This window comes from Bombus flavifrons, chromosome 7, assembly GCF_040668555.2.
Source record: "Bombus flavifrons isolate JBK064 chromosome 7, iyBomFlav1_principal, whole genome shotgun sequence".
NCBI classification, from domain to species: Eukaryota; Metazoa; Arthropoda; class Insecta; order Hymenoptera; family Apidae; genus Bombus; species Bombus flavifrons.
The window spans coordinates 14,319,874-14,334,165 of record NC_138448.1 but is presented as its reverse complement, the minus strand read 5'-3'; the positions used below and the strand labels follow the sequence as shown (position 1 = coordinate 14,334,165).

The window sequence follows — 14,292 nt, the reverse complement described above, 5'->3', positions numbered from 1 at the left end:
CAAAAAAAATACGTATCTAAATTTCTTCGCTATTTTAACCAACGTTCCAGCTAACTAACTTAAATTTCAAATAAACACCCACCTATAATACCATTCCCATTCTTTCTTCTTTCTCATTTACTTTTTAATACGTAGTTTTAACTAAATGTATATTCAGAGGGGAAAATTGCATAAAAGGTGAAATTGTAGCAGAATTTCATCGTTGCTACCGCGTTTCCTGATCGTTCAGCTGCAATGTCTATTATCTGGGTTACTAATTAAAGTGCGCGCATCAACAAGTGGGGGACCCGGTTTTCGCTTCATTGTCTTCCTGTCTGTCCTCAGTCTGGTTTCCCTGCGTCCGCCACCGGACATACGATAATGAAATAAACCAGGCGTACGGCGCCGTCTTTATTCCGTATTTATTGTTACTCCCGACCAAGAAAACGTGGATCGCGTGTTCTTGGACGGGAATCGTGAGAACCCAGACCGTGACTCCCTGACATTTGAAAAGGGGAGAAGTTAAGAGTCCGAGAAGGGACCAAGGTACGTCAGTCGTCGTGTTAATCATTAATTAGACCACACGCTTATTAATTTGCACGGCCGTTCTTTTTCTACTTTCAAGTTATCAGCAATGATCTTATTCTCTGTTATAAAATAACGGTATAACTAGATATAATTTTTATTAATTATCTTCTTTAAGTGCGGAAGGTAAGAACGTTTTCACACTAAGGACATAGACATTTTTGTTTCTTAAGTTTGTTTCTTCGTATATTCTATATTTTTAAAGTTAAAAAAGAAGCTTTATTACAGTTTGTTTCATAGGCACTTACGGTTATAATTTTTATACCGGCGGTATATAATTATATGTTATTTATTGTATGACATATTAACAATTGTGAAGTAGAGACGATAGGCACAGAATGTACAGACTTATAAGAAGCAAGAAATAAGGCGAATGATCGTGAAATAAAATTTCGTTTCTCATATCTTAAATCGAACAAGCATAATTTACAACGTACAACGATATTTCAACATTGGTTCCCGTAAAATGTTCTCTCACTTCGCGTAGAGTTTACGATATACTTAACTTTCAGGACCACCAAGAATCTAGTCTCGATTGTAATATTTTACTTGAAGTAACATGGAACGAGACTACGTGTCGACGAATAAACTTTGTTCCAAGTTGCGTGATAAACGGAAACACAAACGGCAAGTCACTTTTCCTTTCGCGAAGAAACATTCACAAGACTAGTGAATTAATACCCTCGCTATAGCTATGAGTTTCACGTTCAACCGGTAACCAGACACGTACATTATTTAAAACATTTCATCTTATTAAAAATTTCGATGCATTTAAATCGCGCGTTTAATTAAATCATTCTTCCGATAATTAAAATTCAAAATTCCTGGAAAAGCCAACGTGAAACTGAATACAATTTTTATTTAACGACTGAAATATCTAATGAATAAAACCACAGATAATTAAACAATCAAGCTACTGTTTGCGTTATTCGGCCGAATTAGAAATAACTCGTAACTGGTTATGGTGCGAAATAATTTCAGTTTCATGATTTCATTGGAAAACTAAAACTAATAGATATCACGATATTTTATAAATTTAATTTTACGTTATATTGCAGTATATTCAAGATAATATACGTACTAGAGTAGAAAATGACAAAATGGAGTACACACGAGATACTTGAAAATCGTCTTTAAAATAGATATCGTTTCCTCGCTAATATCCTCTGATATTACATCGTACGAGCTTCTGAAAATCTCATTTTACTATTCATAATAAATTTCACGTTTTTCTGTACACGGTATCAAATATAACGTACGTAGAGATAAATTTGAAGAATCAGGTGCAAAATTTCGGTTACGCAGTTAAGCAAGCAAAATTCCGCCGTACACTCGTGGCTAAACGTCTATCTACACATGAATGAACTTTAAAATAATTTCGCATTTACATTAGAAAAAAAACTGGTCTGGTGCCAGTTCTCGTCGTATGAAACGAGCTGTGTTAACGATAAGCGGTGGACGTTACGAAATATTATACATACTTTACTCCGGCCCAAGTAATTTCTTCCTAGAAAAAAGGTTGCTTACCGTGCAACAAAATTATATAAAACGATATCCGGTTTCTTAAGCGGCAATAAAAATCTTGGTATATTTCTTGATCCTTAATAGTCACGTTCCATTTCCATTTACGACTGAAAATGAAATGTGTATAGAAGACAAGCAAACCGATTCCAAATACCAATAAAACTATAAACCTATTCAATAAAGTTAAATTCATGAAACTTACGTCAAAAACAATGAAGAAGATAAAAGAACAAAAATTTGCTTCTTGAACGATTCGATCAAAGTAGAATTCTAAACAATTCAATGTCGATTCCAAATTTTAGCGAGGCAATAATACCAACGAATAAAATTCTACAAAGCAAAAATAACTAAAATAAGAATAGAATAAAAAAGAAAAAGGGGAAACCATGGGATAAACGATTAAAGTATAGCTTCGAACAAATTAAGGTTTGACTTCGTAAAAGAAAAAACGTATCAAATCTAAAGGTAAACAAAACCGTATATAAAACTGTATAAGAACAGAGAGAAAAAAAGCATTAGTGAGCCGAAAAACGTTCCTTAAACGATTTCCAAGTCGATATTAATTTCACGAAGCGCTAGCAATCATTTTACGCATCAGAACACCAGCAAACATGTGCAACTCGATGACGTTTAATATTCAGTTAATTAGTCACGGATCGTAACGTACTGTTTTGCTATAGCCGTTTGAAACCTCGCGTCTGATTAATGTGTTTTCTACTGATCCACAGATCGTCACGCGAAATCTGTTCGTTAGTGTATGATTATCATTCAGAATCGCAGATTATCGTTTGCTCCAAGTATCAGTCTCGTACCGTGCAATCGAAAATCATTCGAGTAATAACTAAAATTTCCACGGTGATCAACCTCGTCCAAACGGATGGAATCCGTTAAAACGAGCCACACTTCTAAACCGGTAGTCTCGATTAGCTGAAGACATTTTTATGAACAAACGAAATTACGTCCAGGAAAATGTTTATCCTGCGTGGTAATTTACAAGAACCAGAAATCGAATTGCACGGATAAAAGAACATTTTGACAACTGTAATTTTGAGTTTCTCAAGGAAATCCCAGTGTTTGGATAGAAGTTCGCGTTTCTCTCTATGTTGATAGTTTACCTTGTATAGAAGATTCCAGTAACGTAACAGTTTTTGGTGTGTCAAGAAAGAAGTATGTAAACTCATTTATATGCTAATAATATGCTAATAATTACTATGTAACATTTACTATGTACACTACGTTTTTCCTCTATCGATGACATTATACATATTATTATAGACAATACTTATCTGTATAGCTTTGTATGTTTGCCCACTGCAATTATGTAATATTCGCGATGTTCTTCGAAGTGTAATCAAATGACAAACACAATCTGATAAGCGTAAACCGAGTTTCCTGTTACGTTCTAAAGATATATTTCGACTTTTTATTCTTTTTTTTTATAGAAAAAAAGAAACGATGACGGTAAAAAGAAAGAGGTGGTACACTATAAATTCTGAAATACACTAGATAACGAGATACAAGTTTATTTTTTAGTTGAAATATTTTCTACAAACTTGACGTTTGATAATACTGTACGATGCGAACTCGATGACCACGCCCTCAAAGAGATTTACATAATACGATATACTAAATGCAGAGTGCAAAATTGTACAACTCGCGCTCTAAATACTTTCGGAATTATGGCTGGTGCTTGTGCGGTTCATTTTGTTGGAAGAAGGCCAGGAGTGCTCTGTTAACGCAATTTAAAATTGAAATTGTATCCAGTTCTATTGTGATGTCATCTCGTTCACGAGGAACGTGAGCGGGAGGAATTGTTTCTTACGTGAAATTATTCAGACTCGCGACAGTTAATAACAATGATCAATGCCGCTTACAATGAATAATTTAAATATCAGGTCACCTCGCCAATTATGCGTTTATGTATGTGAATATTCCTTAGTTTGGAATAAAATTTGCAATGTAAAAGGAGAATAACGAAGCAGGCTTAAGAGACAAAATGCTGGCGTTAGAATAAAAACGAAAATTAATTGAATACCTCTTGCACGATAAGCCAGTACCCAATAGTATTAATGAATTTACAAATTACAGGTTCTATTCACCACTGTTACTGTAACTTAAAAAACTTAATATCGATATATTTGTATAAATTACCAACTAATAATATTGGTGAATTTGAAAATTGCAAGTTGTAGTTTCTACAACTGCGTTGCGCAAACAATTTGCACGTTATCACTTAAATCATTAATATCGTTGGTACATATTCTACGCGAGATCATACTAAAATCATTGTTTAATTAATTAAATAGGGTTTTGTTGATTTATTATACGATGTATATCGTGGTGTATACAAATTAACCATAAACTGAACTAATCCTCGTAAATAATATCTCTATACACACAGATTTAATATATAGACTATATATCATGACACAGAAACCAATCATCTACCGCTGAATAAAACACAAGGTGCTATCACAAACAAAGTGCAATTAATTTTAGCAACATCGTTCGGAAAATCAGGCAAGCGAAGAACATCGAAACAAAAGAGTGGCGAATACCCCGTGTAACATAAAATCTACCAGGCTTCTACGTGGATTGATTGTTTCGTTTGGCGCCGTGTTCATGAGCACGTCCGCAATTAAGAAACCAATTTACCGGCGATTCGCGCGGCCTCAAGGCGGCTAAACGCTCGTTTCTTAAGTACGGTGTACTGACGAAAATTCTGTTTGCTTGATTTTTGCAGGAGACCGCCGTCTGGATGCCGACCAGGAAGCGTAATACTGTGAAATTGCCGGTGGAACGAGGCAAAAAGCGCGCGAGAACGTGTACCAACGTCGTCGTCGATTCGCGGCGCGCTTTCCTCGCGAGTGAATCGCGAGCTACGCTCCCTCTGTGCGCCCAGGGAGGGTGGCCGACCCGAAATTTGCATTGCAGAGTGAAATTAGCTTGGTAAAAAGTGGCCGGCCCCGTAAGGAATTTGCAATGTTAACGAGGCCGATCGCCGCGTTTCTGATGCACACCGAGAACCCGGTACGTATTCTCGTTTGCACGTTAATTCGCTTCAGCTTAAGTCTACTTCTGCAACTTCTTCCACTCGCGATTTTTATTGCGTATCCGCGCTCTACGTTCCAGGATATATACATTGATTCAGGGAAATATTTGACCTCTTACCATGGAAATTTCTTATGTCTATGTTGTGTATGTGTTACATCAAACATTTTGAAATGTCATTAGCATTATTAAGACACGATTATCATGATTTCCTGCATTAGCCGAATTTGAAACCAACTTGATTATCCTATAAGGAGAGCAAATGTACGTAAGAGGTTTTTAATCTATTTTAGTAAGCGTTTGATTGAAATTCGTGTGTGAATTCATAGCCGTAAAAGGTTTAAATCGTATTGGGAATAGGAAGAATGTACGTAGCAAAGATACGTAGTAAATACAAATTTATTGAACAGATCGCGTGGATTTTCATGGAATCCATGATCGAGTTATTTTTTCCGTTTGCTAATTAAGATTTATACGACTTCCACATACACAAGCTTGATGAAATAGATTTACGAGCGCATAAAGTATGCCAGACTTCACCAAAGCATTTTAAACACAATCTGGCTGGATTCATGATCCCATAAATTGCACATGGAATCTAATATTATCGAATTCATAATAAAAAAGGTATAATACCAGGAAGAATAAAGAATCTCAAGAATGTGTACCATAAATCATCGGACGTATCTTATATTTTATATTTGCTACGATTAGTAGCAGTAGTTTAATTTCATTTGCTTTACTTTAACAGAATAAATATGTCTTGCATATTACAAATATAACAACAAAGATAAAAAAAAGCATTGTCGCTTAACATTTCAATATATTCTATATTATATTACTACCAACGAGAAATTCGATAAAATCTATAAATGCAATGTCTGTGTTATTTTATTGCACACTGCATATTCAAGACACCAAACAGGACACCAAGCAGGCATTGTTAGAGAATACAAGAAGGAAATATGGCTAATTCGTCGAATACGTAACAGGGCGCGTGCTAGGAATTCCTCGCGTTTGCCCACTTTCTCGAAATAGTCCGGCGGTGACAGGCCAAGAAAATCATGCAGGTTTAAGCATATTTTCGCCGATCAAATGAATTTCCTTCAAGGCGAGTGCCTTAGATAGTTTGCAAATTCTTCTCAGGTCTGAATCGCAGATGCGCAGAGCACCGCGCCGCTAGAGACGCCGAAAGAGAACTTTATTTAGGTTAGTGGAACTCGTAAAAAAATCGCTACCTTATAACCGTTGGCGTGCCGAAATATTTCTTTGCAGTCGGTTTTAAAGTGAACGCGAGAAAAAACCAGGATTGAAATATGCAGAGACGACGAAAATGAAGGCATCGGTCGAACTGCCAACGAACTTTTGCTTCGATAAAGACGCGGAGCTTGAAATTCGGTTTTTCCTGTTTCACTGAAACGCTTGTACGCTGCGCAACGCGTGACCAATCGACGAGGATAATTTCATAACACATCCAGGAAAAAAAAAAGATAGAGTGGATAATTTGTACGAGCTAGATTTTTTATGAGTTTCCACGAAAATTTGAATTTTCCGCGTTTCGAATCGCAGTCTATATTTATTCTCTATTGGTATAACAGCAAAAAAATCGAGGCAATTAAATAACCTGTCGACAATTGACAATCGTACACTTGTAATTGTTTTTTTTTTTGCAAAAATAGTAAGGAAAAGTAATTCGTTGTATACATCGAGAAGCAAAAATAAATTGACGATAATGAAACAATTGTCCGGGCAATTTTCGATCAACTATATTACAAACACGATACATTTAAAATATCATCGACTTAGGATCTCAAAAAAGTAAGTAACAGGAAATAATTTATCTAAAAATAACTTTTCAAGCTATCAAGGTGTTGTATAGTAATTGTTTTCAAGGTGAAAAAATGTTAATTGAAATAACATGTATCTTAATCGATGTATGTTCATTCATCTTGAGATTAATATTTGTTCCTGTTTCAAAAGTGTCCGCAATATGAGCAAGTTCATGTTCGCGAAGTTTCTATAATCCAAAAATATAAAAAATTATTGTATTTAATATGCAACAACTTATAAAAAATTACTTTATTCTTACATATTATAAATATAGTAAATTATATATATTATAACAGTTATCTGAAATAGTTGTAGTTCTTCCTCGATAAAATCAGAGCTTTAAGCGTCAAATATTTTGCATCTATCGCATTCTAGAGTTAAAATTTAATTATTTTAGGGAACGTAAACTATTCTAACAAACTTGAACTTCAGGAAGCTATTCTATCTACGGTCAGACCCACGTTAAACAAACTTTATGGCTTTATGTCGTCCTGTAACGTTGTGGTTATTTATCTGCAGTATGCGGAATACCAAATTATCTCGTTACTCTCGTTTGCTTATCGTATAATCAGAAATTTTGTCCGGTTTATTCTCATAATACAGAGCTTAAACTGATCAAACACAATTGCAATTTTTTTTGGTAAAAAAATTGGTTAATCAACGAATTGGTTAATCAACCAGCGTCTATTTGAAATCACGGTATTCGAATATTTCAATATTTTCTTACGACCAAGTTAATCCGACTTAGAACCAACGAGAAAAGAGGTATTTTCACGTTATGTATCAGCAACACGGAAATGGTAAAAGAGAGTCAGATGGTCCCCTCCCAAAACGTGGAACACGAAAAAGCATTGCATTCGTGTCTATTCTGTATCTCGTTTGCGGTAGTACGATGGCATTTGAAGAGAGAAAAACGATCCTGCTCCGCGGCGGCTGCGAAACGTGTCAAGTAATTGGTGTCAAGAACGAGAGGCAGGAATCGTCGGAGAAACGCGTTTAAGCAATCGTCTTACGGGATGTAATGCATTTGAGGCAGTTAAGATAATCACGAAACACCGGTTAAGAAAGGGATCTCCGTGTCATATACATCGTACGTATATACGGCTGGAGAAACACTACAAACAGAGATATTTCCCTCTGAGACACAAGCTGAACGACATTGATGGCTCACGGAAAAAGTCCTTGGCAATAATATAATAATACCTGGAACGTTAAGTAATTGCGTAATTATGCTTACCTCCTTCCATGTTTATACAGGGTGTCGCGAAATATCATATGAGAGATATTTATAGATATCGATATATAGGTATATCGATTCTAAATATCAAGACATAGAAATATATCGATAACCTTTCTCTCTATATCACTCCCAATTTATATTTTTAAGCTATATCGAAAAAACCATAAAATTTCATTTTTGTATTTTTGAATCCTTCTCTCTTCACTTAGCGTCTCTAAGTATCTGAAATTTATAAGTTTTGAGTAAATCTGAGTTCGACAAAGAAAATTATCATATCTGAATATTTCTCATTCCGAGATGAAGAAACGAATGACATAGCATGTGGATAGGATTTCGGCTGTCGTATTAAGTTGAGGAACATGCAGCGTGAATGAGACGAAGAGAAGACCTTATTCGCTAAGACCAATATATTTCTAACGTGAAATAACGCGAAAAATAAATCTCGTACGACACCTTTGTTCATGAATTTTTCTCGTTATTTTGATGTTTAAAATCGGCGCGATAAATATTCCCCGCATTCGACATATTTTATGACACGTGTATATAATGTAAACGTGGTGAGTGTAGGTATGCGTGCACACGCAGTCTGTACGTTGTAAATTACTCGCAAATAAACCTCGTGGAATTTCATGCCGCGAGATAGTACGACGTGTTATCTCGAACTGGCGATTGCACTTACGGGAGAAACGGGATGATGTCTCCCTGGTGTCGATCGATACCGGCGGACTCGCTGCTAAACGGAATACAATTGGATTGGTTCGCTTTTCCTCTCCTAGAGTCGAAAATAATTGCTTGATGACGAACGAATTCGAGGACACGATGGATAATGAAAGTGCCCAAATGCTGCAACGGTGTGTTAATTAAACGTTAATTTTGGGATGTAATGGAACTGTGGAAATGTAAAATGGTTACGTTATTGTTCGTGAAGGTATAAGTGTGGAGATTATTGGAGATATTAGCTGTAGGGTAGATTAATTCAGTGGCTTTCAGGAATAATTGAAAGTTTATTTATACATATAGTATAAAACGAATTCAAATTTTATTTATGATTGCAGTATAAACCAAATTATTAAAATAATTTTCATTATCCAACGATATAAAACTTTACAGATGGATTTTATAGATTATTCTTTGAAATATTTATCCATCAGAAAACGAACGCGTCGTACTAATTTACATACATACATACATAAGTAGACAGAGTCCTTAAAAACTAATTCAATTCGAAGTTTGCTGATAATGTAATTTATAATTTCTTAATAATTTATATTTTTCAGCTCGTAAATGAAGATCATTTTGCAGAGTTTCGTCGTTCACTTATTAAATCGCTGTATTATTAATGGAAATCTAATAAAAATTACTCTAATGCGTTTCTCTATTTAGTAAAAGATTTTTCATACAATCGAAGAAACTCGCTTGCTGAAGCTACAAAAATTCACATCTCTCTCTGAGCCGAGTGGTCTATAGTTAAAACAATTTTTCCATCTTCGAGTACTCTGAAAAATTAATATACGACTCTCGATGTTTCGTCTGGCAGCAACCCTTTTCAACCATAAAATTTCAGATCGATATACCGATAACGCGAGCTGGTTGAACGAATCCCCGTGGAGCAAGTTTTCGTCCAAACAGTGAACCTTAACCCCCGAAAAATATGCACCCTGACCGAATCGTACGGCAACGGTGTGCACGCGTACAAGGGGGATGAACGGCGCGCACCCTCGACTCTCGAGGGATACATGAAGGGACTGTATCGTGAGATACAAAACGTAGTACAAGTGGAACGAAATCCTCTTTAACGTGGAGGATTACACAAGAGAACATTCGCCGATGTAAGAGAGAAAGCCGTGGCAATTGCGACGATTCACCCGCAAATTGGTTTATCGTGTTCCCGCTGAGGCGATCGAATGGAAGCAAAATATCTGCCGTTCGTGGAAAATCGGCCTGTAAAGTGACCTTCGAATCGATCGATCATTCGTGAACATAGTAATTGATGATAACTCGTAGACAACCGGATTAACCAATAAAGATACGCAATCTTAGGTTGATTCGAAATAAACAAGGGTTACAAGCTCGTTTGATAGAAAACTAGTTTAAGACACTTGAGAATATATCATTATATCGTTGCATGAAATACTCGTGAATATGTTAATGGCTGTCGCAGATGCGAAGTCATGTTGGAATTCAGACAGCGATCCGAGGTGACTGTTAAATTATTTCGTAACGAAAAGATATGCTACGCTAGTAGCGGCTTCTTACGCGAATGTAGGGTGCGATTTGCAGAGTTTTACAACTGATCAGTTTGATAAGTTCATACATTCAATATTAGATACATAAATTAATTCAATTGAATTACGGTTATTGAAACTAACCACTATACGATTAACCGTACGATTTATACTAAACAAAAAAAAAAAAATATCCACTGTCATGTATATTAGTGGAAAATCATTGTAATAATGCGACCAAAAACAGCATCAAACAATAAATAGGCCACTGAAAATAAGCGCATAAATTTCTTAAAAAATTGTATTTTTATAAAAACAAAAATTATAGCGCTTTAAATTTCGATTCTAAATATCATCGATATATTCGTCCCCTTTCTCGAAATGCATTTATTTCTAATATAATAATTCTATTTAAACTTACTAACTCTATGAAACGTACAAAGGTTCGACCAGCTATACCACTTCACCCTATACCATAAAAACGATACTAAAGCAAACACGAACAGCAGAGAAACACGTTCTCCCCCTGTCATCGTATAATCGTATCTTGTGCAGGTCAGTCGGTAGACCCCCTCTAGGCTGATCCTTCGCTGTATTTTCGAAAATACGATCGTTCCCCATAAATACAGCAAGAAAAACGACGAAACATCGGGGCTCGTGCGGTGGAGCAAGTATGGGATAGAAGAAACGGATGGCGCGCAGCGAAGGGACGTCCGCGACCAAATATGGCGCGCGTGCCAACTTTGACGAGGCTACCTTCCAAGCCGATCCTTTGCGTATCCCTTCGTCCTTTTTGTCGTCCTGTTCGTCGCTGTCTATATTTATAGTTACGAGCGCGCGAACGAATCTCGTCAGGTGGTCGAAACCCGGCTGGTTTGTATTTACGTTCCGTTTAACTGCATAATGTATGCGCATCAACGAAGCGCGCGCTGCTCCATTTTAATCCCCTGGCCAGCCTAACAGGGGGGTCAGTTCACCCTTTTGGGTGCAAGGGTTTCGTGCGTGCACCAAGAGGAGAGGAAGAGCCAAAAGGGGCCCGCATACGATCAATAACATTCATAATAATATTGTCTTCTATAAAGCTCGAAAGAATCTCCTCGGAAAGAATTATATGGTTTTACACTAATTTTCATATAAATTTCCAACATTATCACGTTACTATTTGATTTACATATTTCGAGGAAGTTTAAGCTTTTAAACATCTATAGAACGAATATTGTATGCAAAAATATATAAAATATCCAAAGTAGAATGCTTATTATGTTGTCTAATGTCATAAAACTTGTATAGTAACAACTGGCCAGATACTTTCGAGGTCCAATGCATGTTCATGAAAATTTAAATTTGCGTCACATCCCCGCCTAGAAATTAACAATACTATTGGCCATGCACAAGCCCCTGAAGGCAGCAGCTGGTGGGTGTGGAAATTCGTGCGGACTGGTCTCTGTGAAAACGAAACGATGACGACCTTCGACTGTTGGACACCGTCGAAATGAACCGTGACGCACGCTCTTACGCTCTTGTTGCCGGAACACTACCAGTTATACCCGCGTGTACGCAACCAAATTAATGAATTCACTTTCTCCCTTCCTTCCCTCAACCGCTGGAACGAGTTTGTTATACTCGTTCGAGCTAAGTTGACGGTGCAACGATTAACGTGTCGCTTGGCCACTCGAGGACTCGCGGTTATTGGCCCGCTCGCTGTGTTTTTCCTGTTAACGAGTTGCCAGTTCGACTCGTGTTCCACTGGTTGTTTCGCGAATTTTTATGCTTCAACAAATTCAAGAGTACGTGGAAGTTTAGTTGGGCCGATTTGTCGCTACTTTTCTACGACTTTGGAATTCTTCGAAAGATACAGAAGTGGAAGTTGCAAAGTTTGTTTCCCTATCGGTTGGTTTGTACGTAAGTTTAATGCCGTAGCTCGATAAAGTGCCGAGTTTTAATGTAGAATTTAATTATTTTTGTATGCATTAGCATTAAGTATATAATGACATTAATTGTCTATTATCTTGTTGTTATATGCACGAAAATGAGAAAATTGAACATGCATGAATTAATTTATAGGTGCAGTGGGTTTATCGTTGATGGCAGGTTAATGCTGTGCCATTATTTACCTATCATAAATTCATTTTGATAAATCCACTACTTAATTCTGTGCTTTCAGGCATCGGAATTTAACGTAGTTAAAATGATTACTTGAAACGATTACTCGCTTAAATAATTCATTACCTTTGCGTAAAATTATATTTTACATTTTTATTGACCCTTTGTAAACAAACTGGATCAGTTTTGTTGCTATTTTTTCACTAAAGTAAAACTTTTTTCTATTGAAAATGAGAATTTGAAGGAGAGAAATTTAAGGGTGAAATTTCAGTTTGTCAACGATCCAGTTTGTCCAGAGAGGATTAAAAAAAAACTCTTAAGCACTTAAATAAACTCGTTTAACGCGTTCGCTCGTAGTCGAATTTTCATAAAAAATCATATTTCGTTATTTATATAATTTATTTCTATATTATAAAATCGCACGTAAATTATTCTAGAGGTATTTTTCACAGATATTCGAAAATAAATGTCACAAAAGTAGGCGTCGGATCCACAACGTACACAACGAAAGTGTTAAAAAACCCAAAGCGTGTTAAATTATTAATGTATATTCGCATAGGAGAAAAAGATGCTCGCGAAATGCAATTTTCCCAAGCAAAGTTATTCAAACTTTTACGCGAATGTTCCCTTGCCCGGTTATGGCGCGAGATTAATTTTATGCAAGCTGTAACAACTGAAATTGCATAAAAATTCAAGGAGAATCGAAGCGCGGCTGGGCATTATCAGAGGAAACTGGGGCAACGAAATTATCATATTTCGCGCAAAAAAGCTGGTTCCGTGCGTGGAACAGGGTCCGTTCGCCGCCGGAAATAGACCTGGGGTGCGTTCGAAATCGCCAACGGCGGGGAGACTTAATTGTCCAGGTGTACCTATGTAATGTCTGACTACGTGCTAACTTTGCACGGAAGCGAATTGCAAAATTCTAATTCGCGTCTCGTTTCGTAGAACCGGCCGTGCGAGTTCCACGATGAATTTCGGTTCGCTTACCACGCTCCTTATCGGACAAAAGACAAGCATTTTTTCGCGATGTTACATCCGCGCGCAAAGTGAACTCTTCAACCAGCAAATGAGGGAACTTAATTGCAACCACGTAAATTTCCGCGTCTTTGTCTCTTTTCACACTCGCGGCCCGTGTTATTAATTCCGCGTTATTAAATAAAACATGGCAGCCACGGTACACAAGGAAATGTACCGTGTACATCGTGTGGCTCGCGATGAATAACCGTGCCACTTGGGTTGAAGAGCAACGATATTTGTTACGATTTAGATCATATCGCGTGGTGACGTTGCGACGAATACGCTGTTCGTTGACCGATATTCCGGATTTGTCGCCGGAATTTTGCTGCACGCCTCGCGTAAAAGTAAATCAAGATTCTTTGTTGCAAATTGAAAATCAGGTGGCGATTGGCGGTCGAGGTGACTCAGGTGATTCAAAGACACGGGTTAAAAGAATGTAAGGGAACTTGAATTGTTCAATACTAGAGATGATGCGAGTAGAATATTTCTCGGGATTTAGGATCGTACATTGTTTTATAGCTGCATTTTTTTAACCTGTCTATGTCAGTAAAATATTGGACGACGTTCATTATGTAAATTATTTTCACTTTTTCGTTTCAGTATTTGAAATTTCGAGTTGAATCCATTATTTCGTTATTTAACAAGTACATTTCGATTAACAGATAATTTGAAGTAGTATTCGATTGTTTAAGATAGTAGGAAATGTGAAGAATGAGATAAAACTCCAAGGACAACCTG

General features: G+C 36.7%; 1 protein-coding gene and 1 long non-coding RNA gene across 2 annotated transcripts in view; one reads left to right on the top strand and one right to left on the bottom strand.

Moving 5' to 3' along the window:
- The window catches only part of LOC138181961 (uncharacterized), a 562,178-nt gene that overhangs the window by 416,227 nt on the left and 131,659 nt on the right, over positions 1–14,292 (bottom strand). The window lies entirely within an intron of this gene.
- The window catches only part of LOC138181969 (uncharacterized), a 72,997-nt gene that overhangs the window by 29,409 nt on the left and 29,296 nt on the right, over positions 1–14,292 (top strand). The window contains exon 3 of the long non-coding RNA XR_011173664.1: positions 4,832–5,118. This is a non-coding gene — a long non-coding RNA (uncharacterized LOC138181969). The remainder of the gene's footprint in view (positions 1–4,831; positions 5,119–14,292) is intronic.